Genomic DNA, 16654 nt, shown 5'->3' on the forward strand with positions numbered 1-16654 from the left:
GATAACTGCCTCAGCTATGGAAGCTTCAATCTTAGCTTTGTTTCCACATTTCTGTCTCAGATGCTTGTTCTATCTCTCAGGGCCGTACTGCCAACGATTCTGCACAGGGCCCCCCAACAATACCTCGTTCAGGAGGTGCAAAAGCAGATGTGTCATCGGAGTAAAGAAGCCTGGCGGGAAGATCTTCTCTAGCTTGCATATCAACTCCGGCGCCTTCTTATGCATTTCTTTTATCTTCTCAGGACATACTTCTTTAGCACAAAGCGTGCGGAAGAAATGGCTTAACTCCGCAAGCACACGCTAGACACGCTCGGGAACATAGCCCCGAACCATCACCGGCATAATCCGCTCAATCCATACATGATAGTCATGACTCTTGAGCCCGGTCACTCTGCCCGTTGAAAGATTGACCCCCTTACTTATATTCGACACATAACCATCAGTGAACTTCACGACGTGTTTCAGCCACTTGAATGTCTCCATCTTATGATCCTTTTTAAGTACGAAGTCAGCATCTGGCTTGAACCAAGATTTTCGACTGCCTGTGGGAGGCTGCATGTGTAGACGTGGTCTATCACAAATATTCTGTTGATCAACTCTAGCATTAACATTATCCTTTGTCTTATCAGGAATGTTGAGGATCGTGCGAAAAAGGGACTCTGCGACATTCTTTTCGGTGTGCATCACGTCTATGTTGTATGGAAGTTTGAGGTCCTTAAATAGGGAAGCTGCGTGAAGGGGATAATGTGAGTCCAGTTGTGCGTCTCACCATATCCTTCAAAAAAAATTTCCCTTTACCTTTTCCTTTGCCCTCGCCCTCGTCTTCGCCTGTGGCTTTGCCTTTGCCTTTCCCCTCACCGGCAGGCTTAAGAGCTTTCAGCTGAGCAAGCACATCCGCACCAGAAAACGTTGGAATCTCGTTTACTTCATGGACAACTTTGCCTTTTGTGAAGTTCTTCTTGTCTTCCCTATCAGGTGGTCTGGAGGGAGGAACTGTCGATGCAGGTCAAATGCAACATACTTTCCATCCTTCTTCAGCCAAATAAAAATCAAGGCCTGCATGCACACTGGGCAAGGCATCTTTCCACTTGTACACCATCCGCAGAACAGGGCATAACCGAGAAAGTCATGCATGCAATATTGTAGCCAAACTTTCATCAAGAAATTTTTCTGCAGATGTCGGTCGTATGTCAACCTCGGGAAGTACCAAGAATGGTGCAAATCATCCACCAACGGCTGCATAAACACACTCAAATTCTTTCCTGGATATTCAGGCCCCGAAATTATAAGCGACAGGAACATGGTCTTGCATTGCATTATGGCGCCGGGAGGGAGATTCAGCGGAATGACAAATACGGGCCAACAGCTGTATGGATTAGACGACATACGTATGGATTGAACCCATCACCTGTTATAGCAATTCTGACATTCCCAGCCTCGGCTGCTTCCTCCGGGTACTCTATATCGAATAACTTCCATGCTTCACCTCCTGATGGATGTACAATTTTTTTTGGATTGTACCTTTTCCCTTCCTTGTGCCACTTCATCATTTTGGCAGACTCCTCGGTGATGAAAAGGCGCTGCAGTCTTTTTATAAAATCAAGATACCGAAGAACCTTCACAGGGATTTTTAGCTGCTGCTTCTGACCATGCTTATCGACCACCTCAATATACCGAGAGGAACCACACTTCCTACAGTACTTGTCATCTGCATACTCATGCCTAAACAAAAGGCAATTCTTTGGACAAACATGTATTTTCTCATAGTCCATCGAGAGCGCCTTCATGATTTTCTTCGTAGCGTACATGGTTTTCGGCAGTTCATGGCCCTCAGGCAGGCTGTTAGCCCATACTCCCAGAAATGCTTCGAAGCAACCTCGGCTACAGCCATACTCAGCCTTGACTGCCTTCATTTGCGAGATGGCATCCAACACAGACAGCTTGGCACCCTCATAGAGAGGTTCTTTGATGAGGCCAAGATTTCCAGGAAGGCCTTTGCGGTTTCCTTCTGCTCCTCCGGTTCGTTCACTAAATGTGACGGAGGTGTCAGCTGTGCAGCAAAGACATCATCTAGCATGTCTCTAACCCCATCGTCCTCATAACCAGCGACGCGTTGTCGTATCACATCCTCTCTACCACGGTCCCGCTGGGCAAAGTTTATCGGCATATTAAAGTTGGGCATAAATCCATGCGTGCGAAGGTGCTTAGTCATCTCACTCTTATCTCTATGGATACGCCTCTTACATCTGGCACACGGGCATTCTGGCACCATCCTCATTGGACTACAGAATATCTCTTTCAAAAACACATCAGTTCTCTCGACCCACTCTGTTGTTACTTGATTCCGACGGAAAAACCCACTATACATCCACTGATTATCTGCCTTCTCTGCTTTATTGGAAGCCACACAACAAAATTAAGGATTCATTTAAATTACCCACATCAATATTTTATTTTTTTACAAGGTTGACGAGAAACGACATTTAATACACCTACATCTCTAATAGGTAAAGATGGGTCCTAATCCCACCCGAGAATGTGTAGATTGAGTACGGTCCATGCTCTACCCCATCCCGAGACAAAATTTCGGCAGCACTTCCCCGCTGTTCTCCAAATACACGTCTCGGCAAAATGCCGAGAGAATGTGCATCCGGAGAACAACAGGGAGGCGCCGCCGAAATCTTGTCTCGGAACGGGGTAGAGCATGAACAACGTACCCAATCTACACATCCTCGGGCTGTCCGTGGAAAGCGCTGGACAATCTGAAAGAGCTGCGGTGATAAATATGCAATTGAATGCATATTTATCGACGCAACCCTTTCGGACGGGAGACCTAGGTTACGCGACTTGATGCGAAAATTTAATCTAGTGACATGGAAAAAAAGTGGACGAGGTCATGGAATTGCTGCTCACCCTCCGATGTAGAGGATGTAGTCGATCAAAGGAGGGACGATCCTGGACCAACACCTCCAACGTCGACGGTCACTCCACGAAGATGGGAACACCACAAATCCTGTTAATTCCATCAAGTGAAAAAATTAGGTCTTCACCTCACATTAACCATTTGGCACAACATTATGAATCGACATGAAACAAAATTTCAAACTGCAAAAAAAATCTTTATTAAGTATTTTGGAAACCAAGTGCCTCGATTTGCTTCTTATATATGAATCAACATGACCATAACACTAACTTGACCAATATCCATCCATCTATCACAAATTTGCCCAACATCTAATTCATCTATATTCATAAACTTAGTAAAAACTATCTAGTATGTATCTAAATACCTAATAAAACTACACAAATCTATCTAGTATGTATCTAAATATCCATCCATCTATCTATTCATCTAGCATCCATCTATATATTCATCTAGCATCCATCCATCTATCTAGCATCTATCTATTCATCCAGCCACCATGAACACAAGAAACGAGAACAAGGATGCTCACTAGGGCTGGGAGGGGGCACGGCGGCGTTTGGCGGTGGGGGGAGGAGCTCACTGGGGTGGGAGTGCTCGTCGAAGCAGGGTCGGCCGAAGCCGCGCCCAGGAGTGCTCGTCGGGGTGGCCTGCGGGCTCTGGGAGGCCGAGCCAGGGGCGGGGAGCCCTGCGGCCGGCGGCGGCGCGAGACGGGGTCGGCGCGGGGCGGGTGGACGGCGGCGTTGTGGGGTCGGGGTGGGGTTGGGAGGCCGGGGCGGGGTCGGGTGGACGGCGGCGCCGCGAGGAGGGGGCGGAGAGGGTCGGGGCGAGGGGCGGGGAGGGGCACGGGCGGCGGCGGCAGGCGGCGGGGAGCGGCGTGGCTGGTCGAGCGGGCGGCGGGGAGCGGCGCGGGTGGAGCGGCGGCACAGCGTGGAGGGTCGGGGGCGCGATGGGGAATTAGTGGAGGGGGTTCGCCCCGTGGGTGGATAAGGCGGCCTATGCCGACGGCTAAGCCGTCGGCATACGTGAGGAGGCCACGTGGCACCTATGCCGACGGCTTAGCCGTAGGCATACTTTTTATTTTTTTTATTTTTTTTATTACCCACGTTACTGATCCGCGTAACGCCTACCGTATGGCCGCAGCTATGCCGACGGCTTTGCCGTCGGCATAGTTTTATTTTCCTTTTTTATTTTATATAATTTTTTTAATGTTTTCTTATAGTTATATATTTATTCTTTTTTATTTTATATAGATTTTTAAATTTTTTTTATAGTTATAATTTTCCTTTTTTATGTATTATTATTTCATATAGATTTTTTATTTTTTTTGAACCGCTCAACCCTCTCCTCTCCCGGAACCACACAGAGGGGAGCGGAGGGGAGGCGCCGAATTCGAGCAGCTTCGTCCGCCAAGGCCGTGGCCTGGTCGCGGGTATGGGAGCGCCATGGCCGCCCTCGATCGCGTGCTCGATCTGGAGCTTAGTTCGTCAGGTGAGTGAAGAGGGGGAGGGGGTCGTCGACGGTGAGGGTGGGGGTGGGGGCGGGGGTAGCTTAGTTCGTCAGGTGAGTGAAGGGGGAGGGGTCATCGACAGAGGGACACCTGGGAGCAACATCCGGGCCAAACCCACTGCTACATATCCACACCGTGTAGACCCAACACGTCCGTTTCCCCCCTCCTGGTGCCGGCGGCGGCGCCATCCGTTAGGGGGGCCACACCCCGAAGATGCATGCCGCCTCTTCGGACATGCCACAACACCACCCTGCTTGTATGAGGGCCCATTACGACACTCCGGTGGCATTGCTACCCCCTAGGGACCCCGTCCTGCCTAACCCTGGAGCGGTTGACCACGAGATCTAGCCCTTTGACTTCCTACAGACGGGCTTTGACTAGTGGACCTCTCCACCCGATTGTGTCAGGTCAGCCCAGAGGGACACCTAGGAGCAACATCCGGGCGAAACCCACAGCTACATCCACTCTGTGTAGACCTGACGCGTCCGTTTACCCCCTCCCGGTGCCGGCGGCGGCGCCGTCAATGAGGGGTGCCACACCCCGAGACGCGTGCCGCCTCTTCGGACATGCCACAACACCACCCCGCATGTATGAGGGGCCGGTACGACGCTCCGGTGGCATTGCTACCCCCCAGGGCCCCCGTCCCGACTAACCCAGGAGCGGTTGATCACGAGATCTAGCCCTTTGACTTCCCACGGACGGGCTCTGACCAGTGGACCTCTCCACCCGGTTGTGTCAGGTCTACCCATAGGGACACCCGGCAGGAAAATCCGGGCCAAACCCACAGCTACATCCACTCCGTGTAGACCCGACGCATCCGTTCCCCCCCCCCTCCAGGTGCCGGCAGCGGCGCCATCCGTGATGGGGGGCACACCCCGGAGATGCGTGTCGCCTCTTCGGACATGCCACAACACCACCCCGCATGTATGAGGGCCCGGTACAACGCTCCGGTGGCATTGCTACCCCCCAGGTCCCCCGTCCCGCCTAACCCTGTAGCGTTTGACCACGGGATCTAGCCCTTTGACTTTGCACGGACGGGCTTTGACCAGCGGACCTCCCCACCCGGTTCTGTTAGGTCAGCCCATAGGAACACTTTGGAGCAACATCTGGGCCCAACCCACAACAAGATCCCCTCCGTGTAGACCCGACCCGTCCGTTTCCCCCCTCCAGGTGCCGGCGGCGGCGCCGTCCGTGAGGGGGGGCCACACCCCGGACACGTGTGCCGCCTCTTCGAACATGCCACCACACCACCCCGCATGTATGAGGGCCCGGTGCGACGCTCTGGTGGCATTGCTACCCCCAGGGCCCCCGTCCCGCCTAACCCTGTAGCGTTTGACCACGGGATCTAACCCTTTGACTTTGCACGGACGGGCTTTGACCAGCGGACCTCCCCACCCGGTTTTGTTCGGTCATCCCATAGGTACACCTTGGAGCAACATCCGGGTCAGACCCACAACAAGATCCCCTCCGTGTAGACCCGACGCGTCCGTTTCCCCCCTCCAGGTGCCGGCGGCGGCGCCGTCCGTGAGGGGGGCACACCCCGGACACGCGTGCCGGGCGTTTGCAACCACCACAACACTTCCAAACTTGTGAGAGGCCGCCTATGCAAGATTTGGCGGCATGCTAGCCCCCGAAGGCCGCCGGCCACAGCCGTAGACGCGCGAATGGCAATCCGCGTAGAGGGAATTTTTCGGATACTTCACCATCACCAAAAATTATGAAAAAAAATATTATTGTTCCTATAGCACATGTGCCCAGGTCGTGCAAAAAAACTCATGATTTTATCGCGCTCCGAGTATTTAATAATATTCACGCCGCATCGTTACCGCAGAGTGGCTACAACCGTGTCATCGCCGTCCGTTATGGGGGGTCACGCCCCGGAGATGCATGCCGCCTCTTCTTACATGCCACCACACCACCCCGCATGTATGAGGGCCCGGTGCGACGCTCCGGTGGCATTGCTACCCCCCAGGGCCCCCATCCCGCCTAACCCTGTAGCGTTTGACCACGGGATCTAGCCCTTTGACTTTGCATGGACGGGATTTGACCAGTGGACCTCTCCACCCGGTTGTGTTAGGTCAGCCCATAGGAACACTTTTGAGCAACATCCGGGCCAGACCCACAGCAAGATCCCCTCTGTGTAGACCCGACGCGTCCGTTTCCCCATTCCAGGTGCCGGCGGCGGCATCGTCCGTGAGGGGGGCCACACCCCGGAGACGCGTGCCGCCTCTTCGGACATGCCAGCACACCACCCCGCATGTATGAGGGCCCGGTGCGATGCTCCGGTGGCATTGCTACCCCCCCAGGGCCCCCGTCCCGACTAACCCAGGAGCGGTTGATCACGAGATCTAGCCCTTTGACTTCCCACGGACGGGCTCTGACCAGTGGACCTCTCCACCCGGTTGTGTCAGGTCTACCCATAGGGACACCCGGCAGGAAAATCCGGGCCAAACCCAGAGCTACATCCACTCCATGTAGACCCGACGCATCCGTTCCCCCCCCCCTCCAGGTGCCGGCAGCGGCGCCATCCGTGATGGGGGGCACACCCCGGAGATGCGTGTCGCCTCTTCGGACATGCCACAACACCACCCCGCATGTATGAGGGCCCGGTACAACGCTCCGGTGGCATTGCTACCCCCCAGGTCCCCCGTCCCGCCTAACCCTGTAGCGTTTGACCACGGGATCTAGCCCTTTGACTTTGCACGGACGGGCTTTGACCAGCGGACCTCCCCACCCGGTTCTGTTAGGTCAGCCCATAGGAACACTTTGGAGCAACATCTGGGCCCAACCCACAACAAGATCCCCTCCGTGTAGACCCGACCCGTCCGTTTCCCCCCTCCAGGTGCCGGCGGCGGCGCCGTCCGTGAGGGGGGGCCACACCCCGGACACGTGTGCTGCCTCTTCGAACATGCCACCACACCACCCCGCATGTATGAGGGCCCGGTGCGACGCTCTGGTGGCATTGCTACCCCCAGGGCCCCCGTCCCGCCTAACCCTGTAGCGTTTGACCACGGGATCTAACCCTTTGACTTTGCACGGACGGGCTTTGACCAGCGGACCTCCCCACCCGGTTTTGTTCGGTCATCCCATAGGTACACCTTGGAGCAACATCCGGGTCAGACCCACAACAAGATCCCCTCCGTGTAGACCCGACGCGTCCGTTTCCCCCCTCCAGGTGCCGGCGGCGGCGCCGTCCGTGAGGGGGGCACACCCCGGACACGCGTGCCGGGCGTTTGCAACCACCACAACACTTCCAAACTTGTGAGAGGCCGCCTATGCAAGATTTGGCGGCATGCTAGCCCCCGAAGGCCGCCGGCCACAGCCGTAGACGCGCGAATGGCAATCCGCGTAGAGGGAATTTTTCGGATACTTCACCATCACCAAAAATTATGAAAAAAAATATTATTGTTCCTATAGCACATGTGCCCAGGTCGTGCAAAAAAACTCATGATTTTATCGCGCTCCGAGTATTTAATAATATTCACGCCGCATCGTTACCGCAGAATGGCTACAACCGTGTCATCGCCGTCCGTTATGGGGGGTCACGCCCCGGAGATGCATGCCGCCTCTTCTTACATGCCACCACACCACCCCGCATGTATGAGGGCCCGGTGCGACGCTCCGGTGGCATTGCTACCCCCCAGGGCCCCCATCCCGCCTAACCCTGTAGCGTTTGACCACGGGATCTAGCCCTTTGACTTTGCATGGACGGGATTTGACCAGTGGACCTCTCCACCCGGTTGTGTTAGGTCAGCCCATAGGAACACTTTTGAGCAACATCCGGGCCAGACCCACAGCAAGATCCCCTCTGTGTAGACCCGACGCGTCCGTTTCCCCATTCCAGGTGCCGGCGGCGGCATCGTCCGTGAGGGGGGCCACACCCCGGAGACGCGTGCCGCCTCTTCGGACATGCCAGCACACCACCCCACATGTATGAGGGCCCGGTGCGATGCTCCGGTGGCTTTGCTACCCCCAGGGCCCCCATCCCGCCTAGCCCTGTAGCGTTTGACCACGGGATCTAGCCCTTTGACTTTACACGGACGGGCTTTGACCAGTGGACCTCCCCACCCGGTTGTGTTAGGTCAGCCCATAGGAACACTTTGGAGCAACATCCGGGCCAGACCCACAACAAGATCCCCTCCGTGTAGACCCGACGCGTTTCCCCCCTCCAGGTGCCGGCGGCGGCGCCGTCCGTGAGGGGGGCACACCCCGGACACGCGTGCCGGGCGTTTGCAACCACCACAACACTTCCAAACTTGTGAGAGGCCGCCTACGCAAGATTTGGCGGCATGCTAGCCCCCGGAGGCCGCCGGCCACAGCCTTAGACGCGCGAAGGGCAATCCGCGTAGAGGGAATTTTTCGGATACTTCTCCATCACCAAAAATTATGAAAAAAATATTATCGTTCCTATAGCACATGTGCCCACGTCGTGCAAAAAAACTCATGATTTTATCGTGCTCTGAGTATTTAATAATATTCACGCCGCATCGTTACCGCAGAATGGCTACTACCGTGTCATCGCCGTCCGTTAGGAGGGGCCATGCCCCGGAGATGCGTGCCGCCTCTTGGGACATGCCACCACACGACCCCGCATGTATGAGGGCCCGGTGCGACTCTCCGGTGGCATTGCTACCCCCAGGGCCCCCGTCCCGCCTAACCCTGTAGCGTTTGACCACGGGATCTATCCCTTTGACTTTGCACGGACGGGATTTGACCAGTGACCTCTCCACCCGGTTGTGTTAGGTCAGCCCATAGGAACACTTTGGAGCAACATCCGGGCCAGACCCACAGCAAGATCCCCTTCGTGTAGACCCGACGCGTCCGTTTCCCCCCTCCAGGTGCCGGCGGTGGCGCCGTCCGTGAGGGGGGCCAAACCCCGGAGACGCGTGCGGGCGTTTGCAACCACCACAACACTTCCAAACTTGTGAGAGGCCGCCTACGCAAGATTTGGCGGCATGCTAGCCCCCGGAGGCCGCCGGCCACAGCCGTAGAGGCGCGAAGGGCAATCCACGTAGAGGGAATTTTTCGGATACTTCTCCATCACCAAAAATTATGAAAAAAATAATATGGTTCCTATAGCACATGTGCCCACGTCGTGCAAAAGAACTCATGATTTTATCGTGCTCCGAGTATTTAATAATATTCACGCTGCATCGTTACCGCAGAATGGCTACTACCGTGTCATCGTCGTCCGTTAGGGGGGGGCGGCCATGCCCCGGAGACGCGTGCCGCCTCTTCGGACATGCCACCACACCACCCCGCATGTATGAGGGCCCGGTGCGACGTTCCGGTGGCATTGCTACCCCCAGGTCCTCCGTCCCGCCTAACCCTGTAGCGTTTGACCACGGGATCTATCCCTTTGACTTTGCACGGACGGGATTTGACCAGTGGACCTCTCCACCCAGTTGTGTTAGGTCAGCCCAAAGGAACACTTTGGAGCAACATCCGGGCCAGACCCATAGCAAGATCCCCTCCGTGTAGACCCGACGCGTCCGTTTCCCCCCTCCAGGTGCCGGCGGCGGCGCCGTCCGTGAGGGGGGCCAAACCCCGGAGACATGTGCCGGGCGTTTGCAACCACCACAACACTTCCAAACTTGTGAGAGGCCGCCTACGCAAGATTTGGTGGCATGCTAGCCCCCGGAGGCCGCCGGCCACAGCCTTAGACGCTCGAAGGGCAATCCACGTAGAGGGAATTTTTCGGATACTTCTCCATCACCAAAAATTATGAAAAAAATATTATCGTTCCTATAGCACATGTGCCCACGTCGTGCCAAAAACTCATGATTTTATCGTCCTCCGAGTATTTAATAATATTCACGCCGCATCGTTACCGCAGAATGGCTACTACCGTGTCATCGTCGTCCGTTAGGGGGGGCCACGCCCCGGAGATGCGTGCCGCCTCTTCGGACATGCCACCACACCACCCCGCATGTATGAGGGCCCGGTGCGACGCTCCGGTGGCATTGCTACCCCAGGGCCCCCGCCCGCCTAACCCTGTAGCGTTTGACCACGGGATCTATCCCTTTGACTTTGCACGGACGGGATTTGACCAGTGGACCTGTCCACCCAGTTGTGTTAGGTCAGCCCATAGGAACACTTTGGAGCAACATCCGGGCCAGACCCACAGCAAGATCCCCTCCGTGTAGACCCGACGCGTCCGTTTCCCCCCTCCAGGTGCCGGTGGCGGCGCCGTCCGTGAGGGGGGCCAAACCCCGGAGAAGCGTGCGGGGCGTTTGCAACCACCACAATGTTGGGGAACGTTGCAGAAAACAAAAAATTTCCTACGGTTTCACCAAGATCCATCTATGAGTTCATCTAGCAACGAGTGATCGGATGCATCTACATACCTTTGTAGATCGCGAGCGGAAGCGTTCAAAGAACGGGGATGATGTAGTCGAACACGACGTGATCCAAATCACCGGAGATCCTAGCACCGAACGGACGGCACCTCCGCGTTCAACACACGTACGGTCAGCGTAACGTCTCCTTCTTCTTGATCCAGCAAGGGGAAAGGAGAGGTTGAGGAAGATGGCTCCAGCAGCAGCACGACGGCGTGGTGATGATGGAGCTGCAGTACTCCGTCAGGGCTTCGCCAAGCGCTATGCAGGAGGAGGAGGTGTTGGAGAGGGAGAAGGAGGCAACCAAAGGCGTGGATGAAAAGCCCTCCTTCCCCCACTATATATAGGAGGGCCAAGGGAGGCGCCTTCCCTAGGAGATCCAATCTCCTAGGGGGGTGCGGCCAAGGGGGAGGAATCCTTCCTCCCCAAGGCACCTAGGAGGTGCCTTCCCCTCCTAGGACTCTTCCTCCTTGAAACCCTAGGCGCATGGGCCTCTTGGGGCTGGTGCCCTTGGCCCATGTAGGCCAAGGCGCACCCCCTACAGCCCATGTGGCCCCCCCGGGACAGGTGGCCCCACCCGATGGACCCCCGGGACCCTTCCGGTGGTCCCGGTACAATACCGATGACCCCGAAACTTGTCCCGATGGCCGAAACAGGATTTCCCATATATAAATCTTTACCTCCGGACCATTCCGGAACTCCTCGTGATGTCTGGGATCTCATCCGGGACTCTGAACAACATTCGGGTTACTGCATATACATATCCCTACAACCCTAGCGTCACCGAACCTTAAGTGTGTAGACCCTACGGGTTCGGGAGACATGTAGACATGACCGAGATGCTCTCCGGTCAATAACCAACAGCGGGATCTGGATACCCATGTTGGCTCCCACATGCTCCTCGATGATCTCATCGGATGAACCACGATGTCGAGGATTCAAGCAACCCCGTATACAATTCCCTTTGTCAATCGATATGTTACTTGCCCGAGATTCGATCGTCGGTATCCCAATACCTCGTTCAATCTCGTTACTGGCAAGTCACTTTACTCGTACCGTAATGCATGATCCCGTGACCAGACACTTGGTCACTTTGAGCTCATAATGATGATGCATTACCGAGTGGGCCCAGTGATACCTCTCCGTCATACGGAGTGACAAATCCCAGTCTTGATCCGTGTCAACCCAACAGACACTTTCGGAGATACCCGTAGTCTACCTTTATAGTCACCTAGTTACGTTGTGACGTTTGGTATACCCAAAGCACTCCTACGGTATCCGGGAGTTACACGATCTCATGGTCTAAGGAAAAGATACTTTGACATTGGAAAAACCTAGGAAACGAACTATACAATCTTATGCTATGTTTAGGATTGGGTCTTGTCCATCACATCATTCTCCTAATGATGTGATCTCGTTATCAATGACATCCAATGTCCATAGTCAGGAAACCATGACCATCTGTTGATCAACGAGCTAGTCAACTAGAGGCTTACTAGGGACATGTTGGTGTCTATTATTCACACATCTATTACAATTTTCGGATAATACAATTATAGCATGAATAAAGACAATTTTCATGAACAAGGAAATATAATAATAATTCTTTTATTATTGCCTCTAGGGCATATTTCCAACAGTCTCCCACTTGCACTAGAGTCAATAATCTAGTTACATTGTGATGAATCGAACACCCATGGAATTCTCGTGTTGATCATGTTTTGCTCTAGGGAGAGGTTTAGTCAACGGATCCGCTACATTCAGGTCCGTATGTACTTTACAAATCTCTATGTCTCCATCTAGAACATTTTCACGAATGGAGTTGAAGCGACGCTTGATGTGCTTTGTCTTCTTGTGAAACCTGGGCTCCTTGGCAAGAGCAATAGCTCCAGTGTTGTCACAGAAGAGCTTGATCGGCCCCGACGCATTGGGTATGACTCCTAGGTCGGTGATGAACTCCTTCACCCATATTGCTTCATGTGCTGCCTCCGAGGCTGCCATGTACTCCTCTTCACATGTAGATCCCGCCACGACGCTCTGCTTGCAACTGCACCAGCTTACTGCCCCACCATTCAAAATATACATGTATCCGGTCTGTGACTTAGAGTCATCCAGATCTGTGTCGAAGCTAGCGTCGACGTAACCCTTTACGATGAGCTCTTCGTCACCTCCATAAACGAGAAACATTTCCTTAGTCCTTTTCAGGTACTTCAGGATATTCTTGACCGCTGTCCAGTGTTCCTTGCCGGGATTACTTTGGTACCTTCCTACCAAACTTACGGCAAGGTTTACATCAGGTCTGGTACGCAGCATGGCATACATAATAGAACCTATGGCTGAGGCATAGGGGATGACACTCATCTCTTTTATATCTTCTGCCGTGGTCGGACATTGAGCTGAGCTCAATTTCACACCTTGCAACACAGGCAAGAACCCCTTCTTAGACTGATCCATATTGAACTTCTTCAATATCTTATCAAGGTATGTGCTTTGTGAAAGACCTATGAGGCGTCTTGATCTATCTCTGTAGATCTGGATGCCTAATATATAAGCAGCTTCTCCAAGGTCCTTCATTGAAAAACTTTTATTCAAGTAGGCCTTAATGCTGTCCAAGAGTTCTATATCATTTCCCATCAAAAGTATGTCATCTACATATAATATGAGAAATGCTACAGAGCTCCCACTCACTTTCTTGTAAACGCAGGCTTCTCCATAAGTCTGCATAAACCCAAATGCTTTGATCATCTCATCAAAGCGAATGGTCCAACTCCGAGATGCTTGCACCAGCCCATAAATCGAGCGTTGGAGCTTGCACACCTTGTCAGCATTCTTAGGATCGACAAAACCTTCCGGCTGCATCATATACAATTCTTCCTTAAGGAAACCATTAAGGAATGCAGTTTTGACATCCATCTGCCTAATTCATAATCATAAAATGCGGCAATTGCTAACATGATTCGGACGGACTTCAGCTTCGCTACCCGTGAGAAAGTCTCATCGTAGTCAACCCCTTGAACTTGTCGATAACCCTTAGCGACAAGCCGAGCTTTATAGATGGTCACATTACCATCCGCGTCTGTCTTCTTCTTAAAGATCCATTTATTTTCTATGGCTCGCCGCTCAATGGGCAAGTCAGTCAAAGTCCATACTTCATTTTCATACATGGATCCTATCTCGGATTTCATGGCTTCTAGCCATTTGCCGGAATCCGGGCCCGCCATCGCTTCTTCATAGTTCGAAGGTTCACCGTTGTCTAACAACATGATTTCCAAGACAGGGTTGCCGTACCACTCTGGTGCGGAACGTGTCCTTGTGGACCTTCAAATTTCAGTAGGAGCTTGATCAGAAGTATCTTGATCATCATCATTAACTTCCTCTCTAGTCGGTGCAGGCACCTCAGGAACATTTTCTTGAGCTGCGCCATTTTCCGGTTCAAGAGGTAGTACTTCATCAAGTTCTACTTTCCTCCCACTTACTTCTTTCAAGAGAAACTCCTTTTCTAGAAAGGATCCATTCTTGGCAACAAAAATCTTGCCTTTGGATCTGAGGTAGAAGGTATACCCAATAGTTTCTTTAGGGTATCCTATGAAGACGCATTTTTCCGATTTGGGTTCGAGCTTTTCAGGTTGAAGTTTCCTGACATAAGCATCGCATCCCCAAACTTTTAGAAACGACAGCTTAGGTTTCTTCCCAAACCATAATTCAAACGGTGTCATCTCAACGGATTTCGACGGAGCCCTATTTAAAGTGAATGCGGCAGTCTCTAAAGCATAGCCCCAAAAAGATAACGGTAAATCGGCAAGAGACATCATAGATCGCACCATATCTAATAGAGTGCGATTACGACGTTCGGACACACCATTACGCTGAGGTGTTCCAGGCGGCGTGAGTTGTGAAACTATTCCACATTTTCTTAAGTGTGTGCCAAATTCGTGACTCAAGTATTCTCCTCTATGATCTGATCGTAGAAACTTGATTTTCCTGTCACGTTGATTCTCAACCTCACTCTGAAATTCCTTGAACTTTTCAAAGGTTTCAGACTTGTGTTTCATTATGTAGATATACCCATATCTACTCAAATCATCAGTGAGGGTGAGAACATAACGATAGCCACCGCGAGCCTCAACACTCATTGGACCGCAGACATCAGTATGTATGATTTCCAATAAGTTGGTTGCTCGCTCCATTGTTCCTGAGAACGGAGTCTTGGTCATTTTACCCATGAGGCATGGTTCGCACGTGTCAAACGATTCATAATCAAGAGACTCTAAAAGTCCATCTACATGGAGCTTCTTCATGCGTTTGACACCTATGTGACCAAGGCGGCAGTGCCACAAGTATGTGGGACTATCATTATCAACTTTACATCTTTTGGTACCTCACACTATGAATATGTGTAGCATTACGCTCGAGATTCATTAAGAATAAACCATTCACCATAGGAGCATGACCATAAAACATATCTCTCATATAAATAGAACAACCATTATTCTCGGATTTAAGTGAGTAGCCATCTCGAATTAAACGAGATCCCGATACAATGTTCATGCTCAAAGCTGGCACTAAATAACAATTATTAAGGTTTAAAACTAATCCCGAAGGTAAATGTAGAGGTAGCGTGCCGACGGCGATCACATTGACCTTGGAACCATTCCCGACGCGCATCGTCACCTCGTCCTTTGCCAGTCTCCGCTTATTCCGCAGCCCCTGCTTTGAGTTAAAAATGTGAGCAACTGCACCGGTATCAAATACCCAGGCGCTACTACGGGTACTAGTAAGGTACACATCAATTACATGTATATCATATATACCTTTTGTTTTGCCGGCCTTCTTGTCCGCTAAGTATTTGGGGCAGTTCCGCTTCTAGTGACCACTTCCCTTGCAATAAAGGCACTCAGTCTCGGGCTTGGGTCCATTCTTTGGCTTCTTCCCGGCAGCTTGCTTGCTGGGCGCGGCAACTCCCTTGCCGTCCTTCTTGAAGTTCTTTTTACCTTTGCCCTTCTTGAACTTAGTGGTTTTATTGACCATCAACACTTGATGTTCCTTCTTCACTTCTACCTCTGCTGATTTCAGCATAGCAAATACTTCAGGAATGGTCTTTTCCATCCCCTGCATATTGAAGTTCATCACAAAGCTCTTGTAGCTCGGTGGAAGCGACTGGAGGATTCTGTCAATGACCGCATCATCCGGGAGATTAACTCCCAGCTGAGTCAAGTGGTTATGTAACCCAGACATAGTGAGTATGTGCTCACTGATAGAACTATTTTCCTCCATCTTACAGCTAAAGAATTTGTCGGAGACTTCATATCTCTCGACCCGGGCATGAGCTTGGAAAACCATTTTCAGCTCTTCGAACATCTCATATGCTCCATGTCTCTCAAAACGCTTTTGGAGCCCCGGCTCTAGGCTGTAAAGCATGCCGCACTGAACGAGGGAGTAGTCATCGGTATGTGCCTGCCAAGCGTTCATAACATCTTGTTCTGCAGGGAGAACAGGTGCGTCACCCAGCGGTGCTAGTAGGACATAATCTTTCTTGGCAGCTATGAGGATGATCCTCAGGTTCCGGACCCAGTCCGTATAGTTGCTGCCATCGTCTTTCAGCTTGGTTTTCTCTAGGAACGCGTTGAAGTTGAGGACTACGTTGGCCATTTGATCTACAAGACATATTGTAAAGATTTTAGACTAAGTTCATGATAATTTAAGTTCATCTAATCAAATTATTCAATGAACTCCCACTTAGATAGACATCCCTCTTCTAGTCATCTAAGTATAACATGATCCGAGTCAACTAGGCCGTGTCCGATCATCACGTGAGACGGACTAGTCAACGTCGGTGAACATCTTCATGTTGATCGTATCTTCTATACGACTCATGCTCGACCT

This window comes from Triticum urartu, chromosome 7A (assembly GCF_056163025.1).
Source record: "Triticum urartu cultivar PI428250 chromosome 7A, HENAU_Tu73, whole genome shotgun sequence".
Lineage (NCBI taxonomy): Eukaryota > Viridiplantae > Streptophyta > Magnoliopsida > Poales > Poaceae > Triticum > Triticum urartu.